We start from the raw sequence: 20,047 nt of genomic DNA, 5'->3' as shown, positions 1-20,047 counted from the left end.
AAACAGTTAAAGAGCCTTAGAAACAAAGTGCTGACCTTTAGAAACTAGTTACATGTGCATGTACAGAGGTGTTTGAGCTTATGCCAGAGGTGTGAGTACAGTCGTTAAACAGTCGTTAAACAGTCAATGCAGGAATGTAAATTGGCTCACCCACTTAAAGGAGCAGTGATTTGCATTAAGTGTCCTAGACAATATGGTGAAACCAGGAGTGCTTAGGGTAATTATCGTTAAGTACCCAACTATTGATGGGCAGATTAGCATTCAGTGTTGGAGACAATAGAGTGAAACTTGACCTAATTAGGGTGATCATGTCAACCCTTACAGATGTAGCATAACACAACAGTAGGATGAAACCAGACATGATTAGAGTGATTATCGTTAAAGTGACCAGTGCTCAGTAAGGTGACTATCAATATGCATTACAGTGTCCAACTGGGGGCTGACTCTGAGGTCAGTAGTGCAGGTGAGGAGTGAGAAAAAAGTGAAAAAAGATTCCAGGGATCACCGTGCGCTTCTTCCCTGCCGTGACAGTGAAGTGTTATACAGCCTTGTTGCCAGGGGGACAAAAGAGTTCTTGAGTCTGTCCGTGGAGCACGACTGTGACAGCAGTCTTTCGCTGAACATGCTCCTCTGGCCGGTGAAGGTGCTGTGCAGAGGGTGGTGTGTGTTGTCCATGATGGAGAGCATTTTGTCCAGAGACCTCCTCTCTACCACTGTCACCAGTGAGTCCAGCTCTGTACCCACCACAGAGCCGGCCCTCCTCACCAGTCTGTCCAGGCGTGCTGCGTCCCTCTTCTTGCAGCTTCCTCCCCAGCACACCACGGCGTAGAAGAGGACGCTGGACACCACAGACTGGTAGAACATCTGCAGCAGCTTTTTGCAGATGTTGAAGGACCCCAGCCTTCTCAGGAAGTACAGACGGCTCTGTCCCTTCCTGCAGGTAGTGTCCATGTTAGGCGACCAGTCCAGCTTGTCATCCAGCTGCAGCCCCAGGTACCCGTAGGTTCTGACCACCTCCACGTCGACCCCGCCGATGGAAACAGGTTCTAGATGTGGTTTCTTCCTTCGGAAGTCCACCACCATCTCCTTGGTCTTGGAGGTGTTAAGCTGCAGATGGTTGGCACTGCACCACGTCACAAAGTCCTCGATCAGGCTCCTGTACTCCTCCTCCTGTCCATCCCTGACACAAGCAACTATCGCAGTGTCGTCCGAGTATTTCTGCATGTGGCAGAGCTCAGAGTTATACTGGAAGTCAGAGGTGTACAGGGTGAACAGGACGGGGGAGAGCACGGTCCCCTGTGGTGCTCCGGTGCTGCTGACCACAGTGTCAGATGTGCAGTCCTTCAGTCTGACGTACTGTGGTCTCTCTGTGAGGTAGTCTGTGATCCACCTCACCAGGTGCGAGTCCACCCTCATCTCGGTCAGCTTGTCTCTCAGTAGGAGGGGATGGATGGTGTCGAAAGCGCTTGAGAAATCAAAGAACATGATTCTCATCACGCTGCTCCCTTTGTCCAGATGAGAGTAAGCCCTGTGTAGAAGATAGAGGATGGCATCGTCCACGCCCACCTTTGCCTGGTATGCAAACTGCAGGGGATCCTGTGCGTGTTGTACCTGGGGTCTGAGGTGTTGGAGCAGCAGCCGTTCGAAGGTCTTCATAACGTGGGATGTCAGAGCGATTGGTCTGAAGTCGCCTGGTTCACTGGGGTTCTTCTTCTTGGGGACAGGGGTGAGGCACGAGGTCTTCCAGAGCACAGGAACCTTCCCGAGCCGCAGGCTCATGTTGAAGATATGCTGAAGTGGCTCCCCCAGCTCAGCAGAGCAGGCCTTTAGCATCCTGGGACACACCTTGTCTGGGCCTGCTGCCTTCCTGGGGCGGAGTCTCTTCAGCTCCTTGCTCACCTGGTCTCTGGTGATGGTGGGGGGGAGGGGGGATGGATTGTCACTGGAGGTTGTATCTGTTCTGGTGGAGGTGTTGGGGGGAGTGAGAGGGGGGGGGGAGGTGTGTAGAGGGGTGCTGGGGGGGGGAGGAGGGGTGCTGGGGGGGGGAGGAGTGAGAGGGGGGGAGGGGGTGTGTGGAGGGGGGGAGGGGGTGTGTAGAGGGGTGCTGGGGGGACAGGCACTGGCTGCAGCGACGGGGCTGTCGAACCTGTTAAAAAACAAGTTGAGCTGGTTTGCTCTCTCAGGGTCCCCGTCTTCTTCGTTGTTGTTTTTCTTCCTGCAGCCTGTGATGGTCTTCATGCCCTCCCAGACCTCTCTCATGTTATTCTGCTGAAGCTTCTGTTCTACCTTCCTTCTGTAATCCTCCTTTGCCTCTCGGAGTCTGACCTTGAGTTCCCCCTGCACCCGCTTCAGCTCTGCCTGGTCTCCCTCCTTGAATGCCCTTTTCTTCCTGTTAAGGATCTCCTTGACATCACTGGTGATCCAGGGCTTGTTATTCGGGAAGCAGCGCACAGTTTTAGTGGGAACCACAACGTCCATACAGAAGTTCATGTAGTCAGTTGTGCAGTGTGTGACGCCCTCAATGTCATCACCATGGGTCTCTTGTAGGGCACTCCAGTCAGTGGTCTCAAAACAGTCTCTGAGGGCCTCCTCTGCCTCGGGAGACCACTTTCTGAAGGTGCGTGTGGTTATCGGTTGTCTCTGGATCATAGTTTTGTACAGTGGCTTGAGTAGGACCAGGTTGTGGTCTGACTTACCCAGAGGTGGTAACGGGGTGGCAGTGTAGGCGTCCTTCACGTTTGCATACAGGAGGTCTATTGTCCTGTTCTTCCTGGTGGGACAGCTTACAAACTGGTGAAAGTCCGGTAGTGTGGAGTTCAGAGTAACATGGTTAAAGTCCCCTGAGATGGCGATGAAAGCATCCGGGTGCAGCGTTTGTAATCTTGAGGTGGTCGCGTGGATGACGTCACACGCAGTTTCGGCGTGTGCCCGTGGAGGAACGTAGACGCAGAGCACGATCGCGTGAGAGAATTCCCTCGGCATGTAGTAAGGACGGAGACTTACCGCCAGCAGCTCGATGTCTCTGCTGCACGTTGCCTCCTTCACAGTAACATGTCCATGGTGGCACCATCTGTTGTTAATAAACAGCGCGAGTCCTCCTCCTTTCCGTTTGCCGCTGCGTTTCGTGTCTCTGTCCGCTCTCACTGTAGTAAAGCCCGGTAGATCCACGTTAGCGTCTGGGGTGTTTTGAGTCAGCCAGGTTTCTGTGAGGCACATTAAACTGCACTCTCTAAATGTCCGGTTGTTCCTCACAAGCGCGGCCAGCTCATCTGTCTTGTTTGTTAGACAGTTTACGTTCCCCATAACTATCACCGGAACCGAGGGCTTGTACCTCCATCGCTTAGCCGCGAGCTTAGCCCTTACCAGGGCCCCCGCTCTACAGCCTCTATACCGCCGCCTCAGCTCCTCTGGTATCGGGTGAACGATGCCGGCTTGTCCCGCTGACCGGAGCGAGAGCAGCGTTTCCCGTGAATAGGAAAGTTTTCCGCTGCTCTTTCCACGAAAACACGAAAAGGTATCCATAGGATACATAAAGTTATACACTGAAGGTGTACTATAAAAACTATATAGTATAGTACTATAAAAACTATATAAACTATAAACGTAGAAGTTGGCACAGAGCCACAACAAACGAATAACATATCAGACAAGTACGACAGGTACGACAGGGACGGAGCTACTGAATGTGCGGCCACTCACGTCGGCGCACAGGTGAGAAAATGACAACATGGGCCCGTCCTCCTGTGGACCATCTCCACCTCCACCATCCACAGAGGAAGCCGTAGGGGTCAGGTGCAGTGTGGATCGGGCGGCAGTCGACGGCGGGGGCCTCGGCGACCCGATCCCCGAGCGCAGCTTCTGGCGTAGAGTATGTAAAATCAATATCTTCTGACTGCAAGCCATTACTGTTTATAGTTTATTGTGATTCCATTTTAATTAATAGTTTTGGATCAAGTCTGTCAAACAATTTAAAATATATGTACTGATTTAAAGTCTGACGAGGTCAAAAAGAAAACTGTTCACAACAAGTCCTTTCAAGCTTCTACAGCATCTATTAATGGAACCTCAAAATGAGGCTAATATGCAAAAATGCGTTCCTTACTCACAAGAAAGAAAGAAGAAAAGAACTATTTATATAAAGATGATTTCAGAGGATGTTTTACCTGCTTCAATTAAGAAAAAAACCCATCAGTTACATTTCCTGGAGACCCCATTGACCCAAATTTACATTAACTCTTGAAATGTGCAGATAATGAAATCTGCATCACTTTAGAAATAAGCACAAATGTAACAGGTGCAGTTTTAGCTCCTTAAGCCGTGGTACACACACTCACTCCAGGTTGGATCCCTCTGACCTCTTGATCTGTTGGTCAGGTTGACAGCAGCGTAATAAAGGTGGTCTGTGTTTTGGTAACCCTGGTAACAAAAATATATTTGACAATCCATTTCATTCAATTAAATATTAATAAAATTATAAAGACAGTATGAAATGAATCAAATAAACAGCCTCTATCAAAAGTGGAACAATAAAAGCATAGATTGATAAACTATAAACCTGAGCCAACATATGACCACCAACTGGTCAATTAAAAACTCCTTTTTTCAATAAAGCTGAAAATATTCAGTTAACAAGACATTTAATAAATGGTCATCAGGGCCACTTGAAAATGTAATCTCCAGTGCACATCTCAACACAGTTATCATCTGTTCTGTCTCATGATTAGCACAAGTAGACATGCTAGCAGTTCATGTTTATATGCCACTAAGTTATTTCTTTGTTATTTCAACAACATACCCACCTTCAAGTGAAGCACGGGCCTCTTCTTGTTTGGACTTTTTCTTTCTTTTGCTAGCTCCCGAATCGTATTGACGTTTGGAAGCCATCTCTCTCTCTCTACCTGCAAACAACTGCCTACCGGCCCATCTGACTGCTGATTGGTCAGATGGTGATGCTTCGCACTTTCAATCATAGCGTCACTTTTTTTTCTCTCTCTCTCCTGCCTCAGGCTGACTTGGTGGCGGTGCTCTAAGCGCGCCTCTCAGCAAAATGCATGCGCATCCTTTGCGCATTTGCAGAGCATGATGATACTTTATTGATCCCGAGGTAAATTCAATTTACTTGCACAAAATGGGGCCCCCCATGGATCGTGTGAGCGCGTGTTCTGCGTCTGGGCCTGGGGGGAGGGGATGCGGTGCCGTGCTCAAGGGCTTAAGGGCACCTCTCCAGCAAACAACAAATTTCCGTATTTGGTCCGCTCGAACCAGCGACCCTCCAGTTCCCAACCCAAGTCCCTACGGACTGATCTACTGCCGCCCCAAAGGTCTTGAGGAACACCAAGTTCAGAAGCTTGATGCTTTAAATTTTTTCTATTCTTCTGACTCAAAGCACTTTCACCAACACATTCACTCCCTGAATTATACTTCCTCAGATAAACTGTTGGCACTATACAAATAAAGACTGATTCATTGACACCCATTCACACACTGATGGCAGAGGCTGCTATGTAAAGTGACCCTTGGTTTTAAATGATCCATTCACACACGTTCGCCGCGGCCGAAGCAGCAGGATTAACTGAGGGTTAGTTTTGCCCAAGGACACATCGGACATGTGACTGCAGGATCTATGTGTCCAACCTTCCTGTTCAGAGACGTCTGAGTCTACCAACGGCAAAGAGAAGGAAACAAACTTATTGAAGTGATGGTTGCAGTCTGTTGATGAATAACAAGCACTTTTGCTGTTTCTCTGCGTCCATCCCACCCTTAGAAAACACACCTATAAATAATCAATTCAGCACATCTTCAACTGACAGGCAATGAAAAACTTTTGTCATTACTGAAGACCAGAGCCAAAAATTCTCCTGATTGAGAGAATCACCTGGGAGCTGAAATGTCCTCGAATTATATAGAAACACATCACATCCACTGTCCTCCAATTTACTGACAAATAGAAACGATGTAACTACAGAGACTCACTATCACCTCTGGCCACCAGATCAGATTCTGTTTAACCAATCACTTGTCTGAGTGTAAAGCAAACCATCAGCCAATCACGACCAGCCTTCATTTCGTGTGAAAAAGTTGAGAGCGTCAGTCAGCACACAGTGCAGCCACGATGTCACTTCACCTTTTTCTGTTCCTTATCAGTAAAATCTGTGAGTATACAAGACTTGATTTCCTGAAACTATGTTGAAAAGTGAGATGGATGAGGTTTTATCATTCGTGGAAACACGTTTTAATATCTTTCCAGATCAGGTTGCAGCGGTTACCTCTGATGTAAAACAGGACAGCGGGTTGATAACGGTAACACTCGGACAGAAGGTGACTCTGCACTGCTCGTTTGAGAACGAAGCTGTGACTTACTTTACTTGGTACCAGCAGCGCTTGGGAGGCAAACCTTTCATCATATCAAGACTGATGACAGGCAGCAGAGAAGCTTCCATCTCCCCAGCGTACAAAGACAGGTATGAAGTTGTAGGACAAGGAGGCATCAACAATCTTGTAATCAGAGACGTTCTCTTGTCAGATTCAGCATCATACTTCTGTGGGATTTTAGAATACGACACAGTTGAATTTGGGAAAGGAGTCTTTCTGCATGTCAAATCGTCATCAGCCAACACCCAAACTGTCGTTCATCAGTCAGCGTTAGGGCCGCTCTCGATGGGAGATTCTGTGAATTTGAGCTGCACAGTGCAGACTGAACCATGTGCCGATGATCAGAGTTTCTACTGGTTTAGACGTGGTGCAGCTCAGCCTGCAATCATTTATCACAATGCAGGGGAGTGTATTAAAGACTCAGGGTCTCACATGAGAAACTGCACTTTAAACCTCCCATTAAAGTCTGTGAGCTCCTCTGATGAAGGGATGTACTACTGTGCTCTGGCTTCATGCGGGGAGGTAGTCTTTGGAAATGGAACACGAGTATGGATTGGAGGTAAATTCTTTCAGCTTATAATGCAAGCTTTTGTTTTTCTTATTTCTGTTCAAATAAAATACAAATAGTGATGTGAGACTTCTTTTATCTTGACTGCAATTTAGGAGATACTGCCAAAGTCCCCTCTCTCCTTGCATATTTCTTGAGTGTGGCTTTGGCACTTTTCATCATTGTGCTACTCGTCTTGGCATTTATCATGCAAAAGATCAAGAAGAAGTCATGCTCCATCTGCAAAGGTAAAACTTTTAGAATAAATGGGCCAAGAATTGGCCTTTCTCGATCCATTATGAACCTTGATTAACAGAAACTGTTTCTTATTTGCAGCGTCTGATGCGACGGGAGGTGAAATAAATGTAAGCTAGAAGCAAAATTCATGAAAACGAGCTACTTTTTGGGTTCACATCTTTTACATGGTCTGTTCCACTTTGTCATTACCAGAGCCATGATGCAGACCATCTCCACTATGCAGCTCTGAGTCTGAACAGAAGGATTAAGCGGCATCGCCAAGAGGAGAACGTGACGTCAGACTGTGTTTACTCTGGAGTGAGAAGGAAGTGAAGAAGGACTGTTTTTTATGTTTTTATTACTTTTAACTCATCTGTTCAGTCATATCGCACAAGTAATTGTACAACAGAAAATTCCATTGATGAAAATAAACAATATTTAGTGCAATGTGGTTGTAGTGGTTTAATGGTGGATAAATGACAGTTGGGTCATCATGAATGCACACAGTACGAGACTGGATTGAAAAATAGACAAAGCATGCTCATGAGAGCCCATGTAATCTATAAATATCCTGCTAAACCTCTGTCACACACACAGGGTGTTTCTTTCAATCTACAGCCAGTTCTCAACAGTTACATCTCACGCATGTGGTGAAGGTGGTGAAACCTTGAGTTTCCATTGGAGGAAGCTCGAGACCTTGCTCTCAGGCCTCAGCATTTAGCACCTCTGCAAAGCTGCCCTCACAAAGCATAGTGAAAAAAAAGCATCATGCACTGCACACCATCAGATCCAGCACTCAACTTTAAACAGGCAGCTTGTTTTTTGTTGTTGTTGCTGCCACTAATAAACTGCAAATCAATATCCAAACAAGAATAAAATAATCGAGTTCAGGGTGACATATCTCTCACAGAACCATATTTATCTCCAGGCTCCTGTGAACATTGTCTAACACCTTTTCACTCAGTAGAGAGGAGAGTACTCTACAGCCAGTCTGTATTTCTATGGCTTTTCTATAATGCTGAGCTGTAAACTTTGCTCAAGCTGTGCTTTTGAGGGAAACTTATTTTCATGATTCATCCATGACATCTATTCGAATGAACTGGGAAGATGTTTGAGGTTAAAAAAAACAAAAAAGACTCGAGCTCATGGACAGTTACAATGTACTTGATACATCGTAGACACAACAAGACATTTTCAGCTGGATCAGTTAGGACCTAAATAACGAAAATATGATGAACACATGCTACCATTGAAATGTACATGGTAATAGTAAAGCTATAGTAATAGAAAAGCATTGGCTTTTAATACAATCTGAGCTTGACATCTTTTTATTTAATTTTCCTACTTATTGTATTTTAATTGTTTTTATTGTCTTTTTTATAGTGTGACTTCTGCCTGTACAGCACTTTGGTCAACCAAGGTTGTTTTAAATGTGTTCTAGAAATAAACTTTGATTGATTGTATATGGACTTGAGCTTGTGTAAAGCTTTTCTAGCTATCTCACTCAAAGCACTTTCACACCTCAGGTCCAACCAAGCCACAGCCGACCAATAGGAGCTCAGCACTCTTTCTGAAAACACCCCATGACAAACCTTCTACAACACATCGTCTCAAGCACATGGTGAAAAGTCTATTTCTAAATTTGCTGGTTAAACAACACACCATATCTGGGTGCTAAGTGAGACGCAGGGCTTGAAGAGGTTGGACTAACTCTGATTATTCAGAGGTGCTTTAGGTGTAACATGCATCAAAGCAGTCAACATTGCTTTGGAGCAGTTTCCTCCTTGTCGTATGATAGCAATGCGTCAACTGTGCACCTGACCACAACTTATTTTAAGACCAACATGCTCATTGTGGGATTCTGTGCAGTTGTCTTCACAAGGTTGGTACGGAAATGAAAGTAATACTATAGCAACAACACTTGCACTGCGATACTGTTTGTTGCCAAGTGTAAGAGAGGGCCAAAAATGTCTTGCATGGTATCAAACTTTGCTTCTTAGCTAAATAGTTTGTGTTTGATGAATAAACTAACCTTGTAAGTGTGCTACCGTAGGTCTTAAAGAAATGTTCTGACCAACCGTGGGTACCAGGTTAGAGAAGAAATATTTTGTAAATACTAGCAGTTATGGGAGGAAGGGTAAGACTAACAAAAAGAATGGAGGGCATTTGTGCCTGTGCATATGTATCGAAAAGACACAAAGCAACAGAACACGCGGTGTGTTAATGCAAGGATAACTGCGCTGCAGAGCATACAGCGTCCTGTTGCCCGTTGCGCATATGCATTAATGGAGAGATGTCAGAGTGCAGTGGCTGCCACCACTCGAGGCGCCCCCTGGTGGGGATTTGATGCATTGTTCAAGGGCACCTCGGCAGTGCTCGAAAAACCAGACCAACCTCAGTATTTTGGTCCGCATCGGAACTTGAACCGGCGACCCTCCAGTTCCCAACCCAAGAGCTACTGCCGCCCTTAATGCGAACGCTCTTGGGCAGTAATTTGAGCTGGACCAGTCAGGCACTAAATAACTTATTAATAATACAAGCTACCATTAAAATGATGAAACTGCTTCCTTTCTATGCAAAAAAGCACAATTGGAAAAAAAATAATATCGGGTAATAGATTGTGGACAGCAAAGGATGGAGCTATTTGTGGTTGCAATTCGTTCTTAGTGGGTGTAGCGCAGATTCACTAGTGTCTCCTCTTCATAGTAAATCAGATTTTACTAGATCGTCGTCTTGAGACATTCAAGAAGTTTCTTATAGACGTTTTAGTTTTTAACAGGGCTATAGGATAAAAGACTCCTTTATTCATCAAAACAGACAATTCAAGAGTGCTCTTTCTAACTCAACACGAGAAATGTACTCAGTAAATCCATGCTATGTGCTTCACTGAGTGAGTCTAGTGTGGTAACTAGTCATGTGACCAATCCTGACGGGCCAATCAAACAAAGTCTCGTCTATAAAAAGGAGACAACATATAAAGTTCTTTCAAGAAACCACATCAACTTCAACAATGACACCCGCTAAGTTAGCTCTGTATGTGACGTGCGTGCTCATGGGGAGGATGGGTAAGTTAAATTGTTTTCAAGTGTTATATCATTGTCTTTGTCTTTGATGGGTTCTACAATGTGTTTGTGTCTTCACATATGCTCTCAGGAAAGGTGTAAAGTTATTCATTTGCTTTGGCACTGTTTTCTCCTCAGCAGACGTGTTAACCCTGGAGTCGTCCTCGTCTTCACGTTTCCTATCGGTCAGTGTCGGTGAACACGTGACTTTGGAGTGCTTCCATGAAGACAGTTTGGCGTTAATGTTTTTTTGGTATAAACAAAGTCTGGGGCAGAAACCAGAGCTGGTGTCTAAATTCTATAAGCATGACAAAAGTGGCTCCCTGATTGGTGCATTTAAGAATGATCAACGCATTGAACTGGAAATCAGCTCTGGGAAATATAACGTAAGGATCTCAGGTGTGCACATTTCAGACTCGGCTACTTACCACTGCATGAGTGGCTTTTCCTATGTGTACGAATTTATTAAGAGCATCACTGTCCACGTAAAGACTTCGGGTTTGAATGTCCGACCAGTCATCCATCAGTCAGCATCTGAGACCATCCAGCCTGGAGGCTCTGTGACTCTGAACTGTACAGTCCACTATGGGAGCTGTGAAGAAGAACACAGTGTTTACTGGTTTAAAAACTCTGAAAAAACAAATCCAGGACTCATTTTGACCCATGGAGGCAGAAACGAGCAGTGTGAGATGAACCCCGACGCAACAAACACCTGCGTTTACAACTTGCCAATGAAGAAGCTGAATCTTTCTCTTGCTGGGACATACTACTGCGCTGTTGCATCATGTGGATAAATCGTGTTTGGAAACGGGACCACGGTGGACATCGGTAAGGAACTAATATTTATTCATTTTATCTGTTATGATTTTAGCATTTTATGTTTACTTATCTCTTACCATCATTCTATTGGTTTTAGCTTTCTTCAGTTTATTGTTTGGCCTCATTTTAAAAGTTTTATGTATTTTACGTCTCTTGCCAGTGTTTCCTCCGAGGGAGCCCTCTGTGTCGGGAGCGGTGGAGGGCTGTGGCTGCCTGGGCGCCGTCCTGCGGTGTCTGGGTGGAGGTCAGGGGTCTCGGCCCCGCCTCCCCTGGGCACCCTGTGATGGTGCCCCTGATGGCCGCGGCCGATCTGCCGCTCTCGATGCAGACGGCTCCTCTTTGGCGTTTACTTACCTGGTTCATCCGTACTCAGCCTTCTGTCCATATCATTGATGCTGGTGTGTGTGCATGTGTGTGTGTGTGTTTAGGTCTGCGCGTGTGTGTTGGAGCGTGGGGTGACTGTTAGTATGACTGTGAGTGTGATACTGTCTGTATGCGTGGGGGATGGGGGGAGGGTGGGAATGATTTTAATGTGATTTTAATGTGATGTTAACATGTAAAGCACTTTGTGCTACTTTTAAAAGTATGAAAAGTGCTTTATAAATAAAGTTTGATTTGATTTGATTTGATACAAAGACTTGTTACGTTGTGTTATATATTTCATGAAAGAAAGTGAGAAATGTTTGAAATCTCCTGATGTTAATCTGCAGATGGCGAAGACAATCTCCTCTTGGTGTATGTAATGAGTTCAGCTTTGGCTCTTACTACCATCCTTGCTTTTTTACTGGCTTACAAAGCATTTACAACATACAAGGTGACCAGCCTCAGATGCACAGGTAGGTCACACTGACACTGTTTAAATCTGTTTCTGTGTTCAGGGACAAAACACTGAGACAAACCATTTTCTCAGCCAACATACGACTGACAAAAAAAAACAAAAAAAAAAACAGATCGCTGTCCCAGTGTTTGATTTTAAACCATTTTGCATCAGTGGAGAATGTGAAATATAAAGGAAGAGAGTGTTTCACATATACAAACAAAACAACTGTAACGTTAAGCCATTTACAGAAACTTCATTTTGCTTTTAGTACGCCTTTTTTATGAGCTTCGCTGCCAGATGAATGCGGGAACGACTACGACTCACTCCTCAGTCTTAACTTTTAAACAGATGGTATGGTTTAACGACAGTATCATGGTCCAGTCTTGTAAAGGTCGCATATAAACAGAAGAGTAAACAGAAACATATTTAATTTCCTGTGATAATGAGTACAGTTCAACGTTTTATTTTTGAGTAATCTGAAGAAATCTATTTTGTCATCCCTGGATATTAATGATAAGTTTTTCAGTGATAACAACTTACCATGTTACATGTAAAGCACTCTGTTGACACTCAGTCAAAATGAAATGAAAATGATCAGTCCAACATAAGTGAGCAAGGCTGGTTTTAATAACTTTTCTTTCTTTTTTTTAATTTACATCCAGGCCCTGAAGCAAGAACCTCAGCTGAATCGGATCCCATAGAGGTGTGTGTTTTCTCTCATTGGAAACCAGTATACCTCTGTTTAGGCCTGTTCTGCCATTTGACCAGCTCTTCATTTACATTCAGTACAACCTCTCTTAATTAATCTCTCAAGCTTAATCTCTAAACTTTACAGATTTGTTTTTTGTCTGTATAACCTATTAAACAATATAAAGCAGTGATACTATTTAATATTATTACCAGGGTGAACAGGAGAACCTCCATTATGCTGCCCTAAGGAGGATCAAGACCAACAGATCAACAAGACTGAAGGACGACATCTTAAATGAATGTGTTTATTCCAGTGTCAGGCAGTAAAACTATCGACTGTATAAAAGATGGACGTAGTCTCAGTGATGTCCCCCTTTGGTTTCTGAAGAATCGTCAAACAATGTTGTTCCCCAAATTAGAAATGCGGCCTGCATCTTTCTTTAAAGCAGTTTAGAAAGGAGCGAAGAGGTGGAACTGACGGGGAGCCTCAACCCTCCTGCCAAATAAGTCCAGTGTGTCCACCTGTCCTGGATACTTTTTGATCCAGTAGATGTCGTCCTCGATCACCAGCATAAAAACAAAACAAACCGCTGTTTGGCGACACTTACCCCAAAGTGAAGCCTCCCTTCTCCTCTAGCTAAACACACCACCAACCCCACTCTCCTCGCCTTCACACGAAGAAGAACATAACTCAGCGCCATCATGCCCAGTCAGTGCTCAAAATGTCCTTCGCTCGAGCTGCAGTTTCCTTCGATCTGCATTGTTTTGTTAGCAGGCTAATGTTAGCATGCTTCAGTTGGTCTGTAGCTTCACATTGTAAATTGATACAGAGTGATGTGATCTAAAAACGCTTGACATTCAGTTAAGCAATGAGTATGTTATTCTTCTCATCTCCTAGTCCTTGACTTAAACAGCATTTATACGCAAGGCCGTCCCGTCCATGTAAATGTGGTGTAAACACGGCTCAGACAACCACACAGCCAGTGTTCTGTCTCATCGTAGACAGCCAGGACTCAGAGAGACATTTACACAGGATTTCTGTTGTATTTACAGTATGTGTAAAATGTCTTTAAAGGCTCCATATTCTTCTTTTTCTCTGGGTCTATATGCTCTTTAGTGTGTTTTCCAGGTGTCTTGTTCGTCTTTAAGCACATCTGTTTGCATTTACATCTATCTGGCTTTTAAACACAGCTTCAAGTCGATACTTGAGGAACTGCCGTTGGTAAGCGGAGGCGGACACTTCAGTAAAGACTGGGCTGTGTAAATGTGACAAAGTAAACTTGAGCTACAAGACTCACTCTGCACAGATCAAATAAAATGTTTTCTTCCTCTATAGTTAAGCCGCGCTTCATTCATGTGATCGAGGTGCTATATTTCCACTCTCACGACTCACCCGTCTTCAACAATGCACAAACACGTGACCTTACAAACTGATGCCTGTGGTCTTTGTGGTCTCTGGTCGTTGAACAGGCAAATAAATAAGTAGAAAGATCAGAATGTGCTTCTAAATGCACAAACACCTCTGTCTTCTACCATCAAAATCTATCTATCCATCCATCCATCTATATACAATCAGTATGTCATTAAAACCACACTGTGTTTTATTCAGACATGACACCAATGTGGTGGCGTGCTCAGAGACATCATGGTGACAAGAGCTGCTGCATATCTGGTGATGTGAGGATTGTACACCACAAACAAACACAAAGGACTGTTTTGTTTTTTTTTTTCTTTCTCGAGCTCCTATGTGGTCAGACGTCAAGTTAAGTTCTCAGTAAACTTTGGTCAAACACTTTCCACTCATCTGCTTGTGTGTTCTGTTCAATATTCGGACGTTTTTCCACACCCGGAGGCAGAAGTTGTTCACCTAAGTTTTCATCTATGTATTGATCTTGTCCTTTGTGAGTCAGCTCTATGAGCCGTTGTTGTGAAGTGCTGCCTTGTCGTAGTTTGTGCATTTCAGTCAGACAACTCACGTTTGTATCATTTAAAATATTCACTGCAGCAGAACATCATTTTTTTCAGAAACAAATCCTCAGTTTTGATTGAATGCAGATGCAGATAGTAGGCTCTGACCCCCCCCCCCCCTCAGTCAGAGCCTATAGGTCACAGGTGTCAAACTCCAGTCCTGGAGGGCAGGCTTCCTCAGACTGTTAGACGTCTTCCTGCTCTAACACACCTGCTTTAAAACAATGTGTTGTCATCAAGCTCTGCAGAAGCCTGATAACGAGTCACTCATTGGATTCAGCTGCGTCCAAGCAGGGAGACGTCTAACAGTCTGAGGAGCCCGGGCCTCCAGGACTGGAGTTTGACACCCCTGCTATAGGTGGATGCCGGGGTGGTGGGTGGGGCTGAGCGAGAGTATAGACTGTACTGGTGTAGCTCAAAGCTTGCAATGAAAGAGCAGAGGGAGAGGGAGGACTTGTCAGGTGATTGTTGGGAATGAGGCATGTCAAGTGTTTCGTCAGAACAGCTCGAGTTGACTGCCTTAACTAGCACGCAAACGTCACCTCCTGTTGTGGCAAGGGGCTAATCGTTACAGATTTCAGGGGACATAAATCTCATTGGACAATTGTTCCCTATCTAATAATGCTGGCAGCACAGTCCCTATGCTGCCTGTAAGAGCCACATGGTGCTAGGTCCTCTTTTGTGAAAGACAACAGAATAAAGATAAATGCATAAGGGATATTTTCTGCACAGTGCTCAGCCACATGCACATCATGCAATGACTAATACTGTATCATTGTGTGCAGCGGGCGACCAATCAGGAAGCGGTGAACAACAAGTCCTGGTCACTATCTCCTCCTCCATCTTTTTATGTCTTAGGACAGCTTTAAGTCAGCTGTATGAGCTGTGAACTCTGTTTTAAAGCTGTATTTTGTGTTTGTTTTACCTATTTAAAGTCCTTCACTTGTAAGTGCAGAGGACTAATGGGTCTGTGCTGAGTTTTTTTCTTTTTTTATGAACAGTCGAAACAAACAACAGCATCGAAGACAACAAAACCACATAGACATCCTGTCAGAGGGGGAGAGAAGGGGGCGTAAAAACCACATGGGCTGAACTTGACGAGAACAAGCTTGACCAGGGAGGAGCAAGTTTCTTTTTTTCTATTCGGCTGTAGAACTTGAAAACACATGTAGTGTCTTTTCCTGTAGACGTGCGTATCTATATTATGTTATTATCTTGTGTAATCACAAGAAATCACTCAACAAACTGTCTGTCTTAATAAATGTCACATTAAAGTGCAGAGTGTGTACGGTACATCACACAGTTAGCATAATCCACGAAGGCTAAGAAATGCAATCTGCACCTACTGTATGTGCAGATCAAAAGCTGAGAGATGTGAGAACAAAATCACCAACAGAGATGAAAGCAGCTAGTCCTGCAGAGTCCCCAATTCTACCTCAATGACAACACACACTAAATAAAGTGTTGTGTTTTTTATTGGATTCAAGCTTCGGCTACTTCTCACCCTAGCCTCATTTCACACTACACACACCTTGTGTTGAAAATTAGGTTTTTTTCTGTGACAGTAGAAATGTTTTTTTTTTTTTTTTTTTTACAGGACTTGTTAATCAAACATAAGGGATGGGGAACTCTGGGTGCTGAGCTATTCTTACAGTTTGCCAGGGATCTGACAACAAGACAGATTTCTTTTATCAATGTCCAACAAACACAAATGCACCTCAGATAACATGATGTTGGTGAAAGACACAGGACTCATCTCTTAAAGGATCCTTCTTTAGGTCTCTATATAAGTTATTAGTTTGTAATGATGATCTAATTTCAGCAGCAGGTTGACTACTGACTCCTACTGGACATTAGCTGAACTGCATGCAACAAGCTGAAGGGAAAGGCCCTGTTTATGATATACAAGGATTAAGCCAGCAAGTTTTCTGATGAGGAGGTGTTAACTCTGTACAGAGAAACACTGAGCCTGTGAAAACAGCCAATGTGACCGCGACTTTAGCGAGAGAACAGGTGTTACCGGGGGGGGACCAGTATGAGTTGAAGTTCTGTTCTTTAAGAAAAAGGCATTTTCCTTCTAATCACAGTCATGATGTGGAAACACAGCCTCTCAGTGCTGTTCTTTGCCTGTCTTGATTTATAATCCACAGTCTGCCTCGTCTGAGGGCGAGACAAGGAATCGGTAGAATGCAAATCCTTTCTGCACAATGATTGATGACATTTTTAACATGTAACCCTTCATGTGAAATTGAGGTCATTTCCACAGGAGGCAGGGGTGCTGGGAGGAGTGCTGCGATACCCCCCCCCCCCCCCCCCCCCCCTGCTGGAAAAGACAGATATTATGCAATATTTTCCGGATGCAAAATAAAGAAATATAAATAAACATTTTAAAATCTCTAACATGCTTCAATACATGTCATTCAATTTCTCAATTTTCAAAGTATTATTAAAATAATGCTCAGCATCATAGTCTACCTACGTTACACACAAGTAGCAGCAGCTGTTATACTAACGCTGCATCATTCAAAGTAGCTAACACAATGACAAATTTCATTTGTAAACCAATCGCTTCTAAAAAGAGCACTGAGGCGGATCAGTTTCTTCATGAAAACATCCCGACTCCCACCACCACTTCTTCGCCTGCTTCTTCATCACTCAGTAATGCCTCAAGGATTACTGACTAAGAAAGCAGGAGAAGCCCAGAGGAGCTGTCTCTCTGCTGACCATGGGATTGGATAAGTTGTACATCTCTGTGTGCTACAGCCTTTTGGACTTGTTTCACAATGTTTAGCTATTCTCTCATCTGTAAAACAGAATCTGCTCAATGAAAGTCGGACACACATCTCATACATAAAGCCTTCTATAAGTACGCAAAATGACATGTTTACTTAATTGCTTGTATTCAATCTGAATCAATAAAATAATTTTCTGTACACACTATCATTTCTTCACCCCAACGAAATGCATCTTCCCACAGATCTGAATGAGGTCAATACATGTAACTTGTTTTAAATCAAGGTGTAAGCAAACCACATTCCTTAGCTACCTTATCTTATCCAACATGCTCTCATCTCATTAACATAAGACTTTGAGCCTTAAATTGAGGGCTCTTGTTGCTTCAAATTAACTACTGAGTCGAGGGTGCAATCTTGCACCCTGCTGCCTCCAGTGATGAGTCCACTTTAGACTTAAACACAAAATGAATTTATTACATGTAACATGGTAAACATGTTATTTTAAGCAAATCTAGCCAAAAGTTTGCTTTAGAATTCCAGAAATGTCCACGATCTGCTACAGACACTGAAGGTAAAACGCACAAAATCAAAGAAACAAAAAATTAAACCACACAACTTCCCACTTCCCTTTATGCAAGAAGTGACATAAAAAAGCTGCTCATCTGGGTCAGTATACATTTTTTCAGACGAAAGAGAAGACTGTCTTTATGACCCAAATAACAAAACCACCTTCATAGTCTTCACAGCAGAGAGTGAAGGATGTTCACGTTTTATCTGCTCTTTCTTGTTCTCCACGCAGCATGTATGTCGAGGCATTTTACGTTTACTTCAACTTTCTACATCTGCAAATATTTACATGAAATGCTCTTTAATGAACCTCTATGTCTTTCAGATGGAGCTCTGCTGTACGCTGAGCCCGGCCAACGTGTGACTTTACCATGCGCTGTCCCCTCTGGTGCAAACTACCTGTCTTGGTACAAGCAGGTGGCAGGGGAGAAACCTCAAATGATGTCCTCCTTCTACAAACACCTGCCTGGTGTTGTCAGTTTCTTCAAGCAGTTTAAAGATGAGAATCGGTTTTCAGCTCAGACCGGAGAAGGGTTCTACCATTTCATCATCTCTAACGTGCAGGAGTCTGATTCGGCTATGTACTACTGTGGACAAACCAGCATATCAACCATTGAATTTCATGAGGGAATATTTTTGGTTTTAAAAGGTATCTGGATGATTTACAATGCTAAGCTGCACATTTCCCTTTCATTGTCCTTTTAAACATCTTTCGAACACGTCTGATTTTAGATTCCAGTGCCCTCCCTTTTATCCTGCAGCCGGCGTCTGAACCTGTGAAGCAAGGAAGCTCTGTGACTCTGAGCTGCACCATCCACACTGGGACCTGTGATGGAGAACACAGTGTTTACTGGTTTAAAAACTCGGAGGAATCACCCCCAGGACTCCTTTACACCAGTGGAGGAAGGAATGATCAGTGTGAGAGCAAACATATCTCACAATCACTCACTTGTGTCTACAATTTGCCGATGACCAGTCTGAATCTTTCTCATGCTGGGACCTACTACTGCGCTGTTGTCACATGTGGACGCATTCTGTTTGGCAATGGCACCAAGCTGGAAATTGATAGTAAGTCGCTTTTCTAAAAAAAAAAAAAAAAAAAAGGGCTTGTTCCATTTCATAGCCGGTCCTAAATCTCTCTTTAAAACACATTTTCTGATTCTCAGCAGATGAGGGGAAATTTTTAATGGGAACTTTGACATTCATCACCATCCTGGCTGTTGTGATTGCTCTCTCAGTATGCATGATGAAAAAGAGAAACAGCTGCCGATCTTCAGGTAACTGGTTGAATTTTATAGCGTGTTAGCATCGAACATGAATGTTTCATAAAAAAAACACAACTCTATTTTTTTCACAACTAGATTCCCAAGCAACAGTTTCAGCTCCATCCACGACAAACGCAGAGGTGACTATAAGCGCTTCACTGTATCACTCTTTTTACACAACGAGATACTTCATTCAGTGGATATATGTCAATGACAACATGCTAACATAGATTGTCACATGTTGTCAGGGTTACCAAAACAAACTCAACCTCTACTATGCTGCTTTAAGCATCAACCTGACCAACAGATCAAGGACGCAGAGGGATCCGACCTGGAGTGAAGCTGTGTATGATTGTGTGAAGCATTAGAATTTGATTGATATTTATGTTAAGTATGTCTTCTGTGGTGAGACAGGATTTAATTTTTTAACAATGCTTTTTTTACTTTCTGTGGTCAGCCGCCAAAATTCAATAGGATTCATATTTTGTGTGTAGCAGAATATCTCTACAATGTTGCCTTGTTTCTAACATATTAACCATTTATTTAAAAGCCCAAGGATCTTCAGTACAAAAAGAATCATTTTAGTCCAGTTGGATGGTTTTTGTTCTTTGACTTTGAGTTTAATTGAAGGATGAGATTCAGGGAAGAGAGTCTCTTAGAGGAACGGTTGGCGGTTGATTCACAGCTCCTCCACTCTACATGCACAAAATGTCGTTGGGCAGGAAATCAATGTGATAAGTGGGGATTGGTACTTAATGTAACAGCGTCTGCCGTCAGTGTATGAACGTGGATGTGAATGGGTGAGTATAACTTGTGTTAAAGCCTTTTGAGCGGTTGGAAGATTACAATAGAGCCGAATATAGTCTTTTGTTTTTAGGATAATGTTCATGGTAATAATGGCCTTTTTTGTATTTATTTATTTTACATAATTATTGACCAAATAATAAATGGTTGAGAGAAAAAAA

At 43.6% G+C, this 20,047-nt stretch overlaps 1 long non-coding RNA gene across 1 annotated transcript in view; it reads right to left on the bottom strand.

Moving 5' to 3' along the window:
• Positions 1 to 4,262: 4,262 nt before the first annotated feature.
• Positions 4,263 to 20,047, bottom strand: part of LOC306841907 — a 117,835-nt gene continuing 102,050 nt past the window's right edge. Inside the window, exon 3 of the long non-coding RNA XR_013781615.1 lies at positions 4,263 to 4,416. This is a non-coding gene — a long non-coding RNA (uncharacterized lncRNA). The remainder of the gene's footprint in view (positions 4,417 to 20,047) is intronic.

Source organism: Symphodus melops (genome assembly GCF_947650265.1).
Source record: "Symphodus melops genome assembly, chromosome: 20".
Taxonomy (NCBI): Eukaryota; Metazoa; Chordata; class Actinopteri; order Labriformes; family Labridae; genus Symphodus; species Symphodus melops.
Note: the sequence above shows the minus strand (reverse complement) of the source record. Positions and strands in the feature narration are given on the sequence as shown.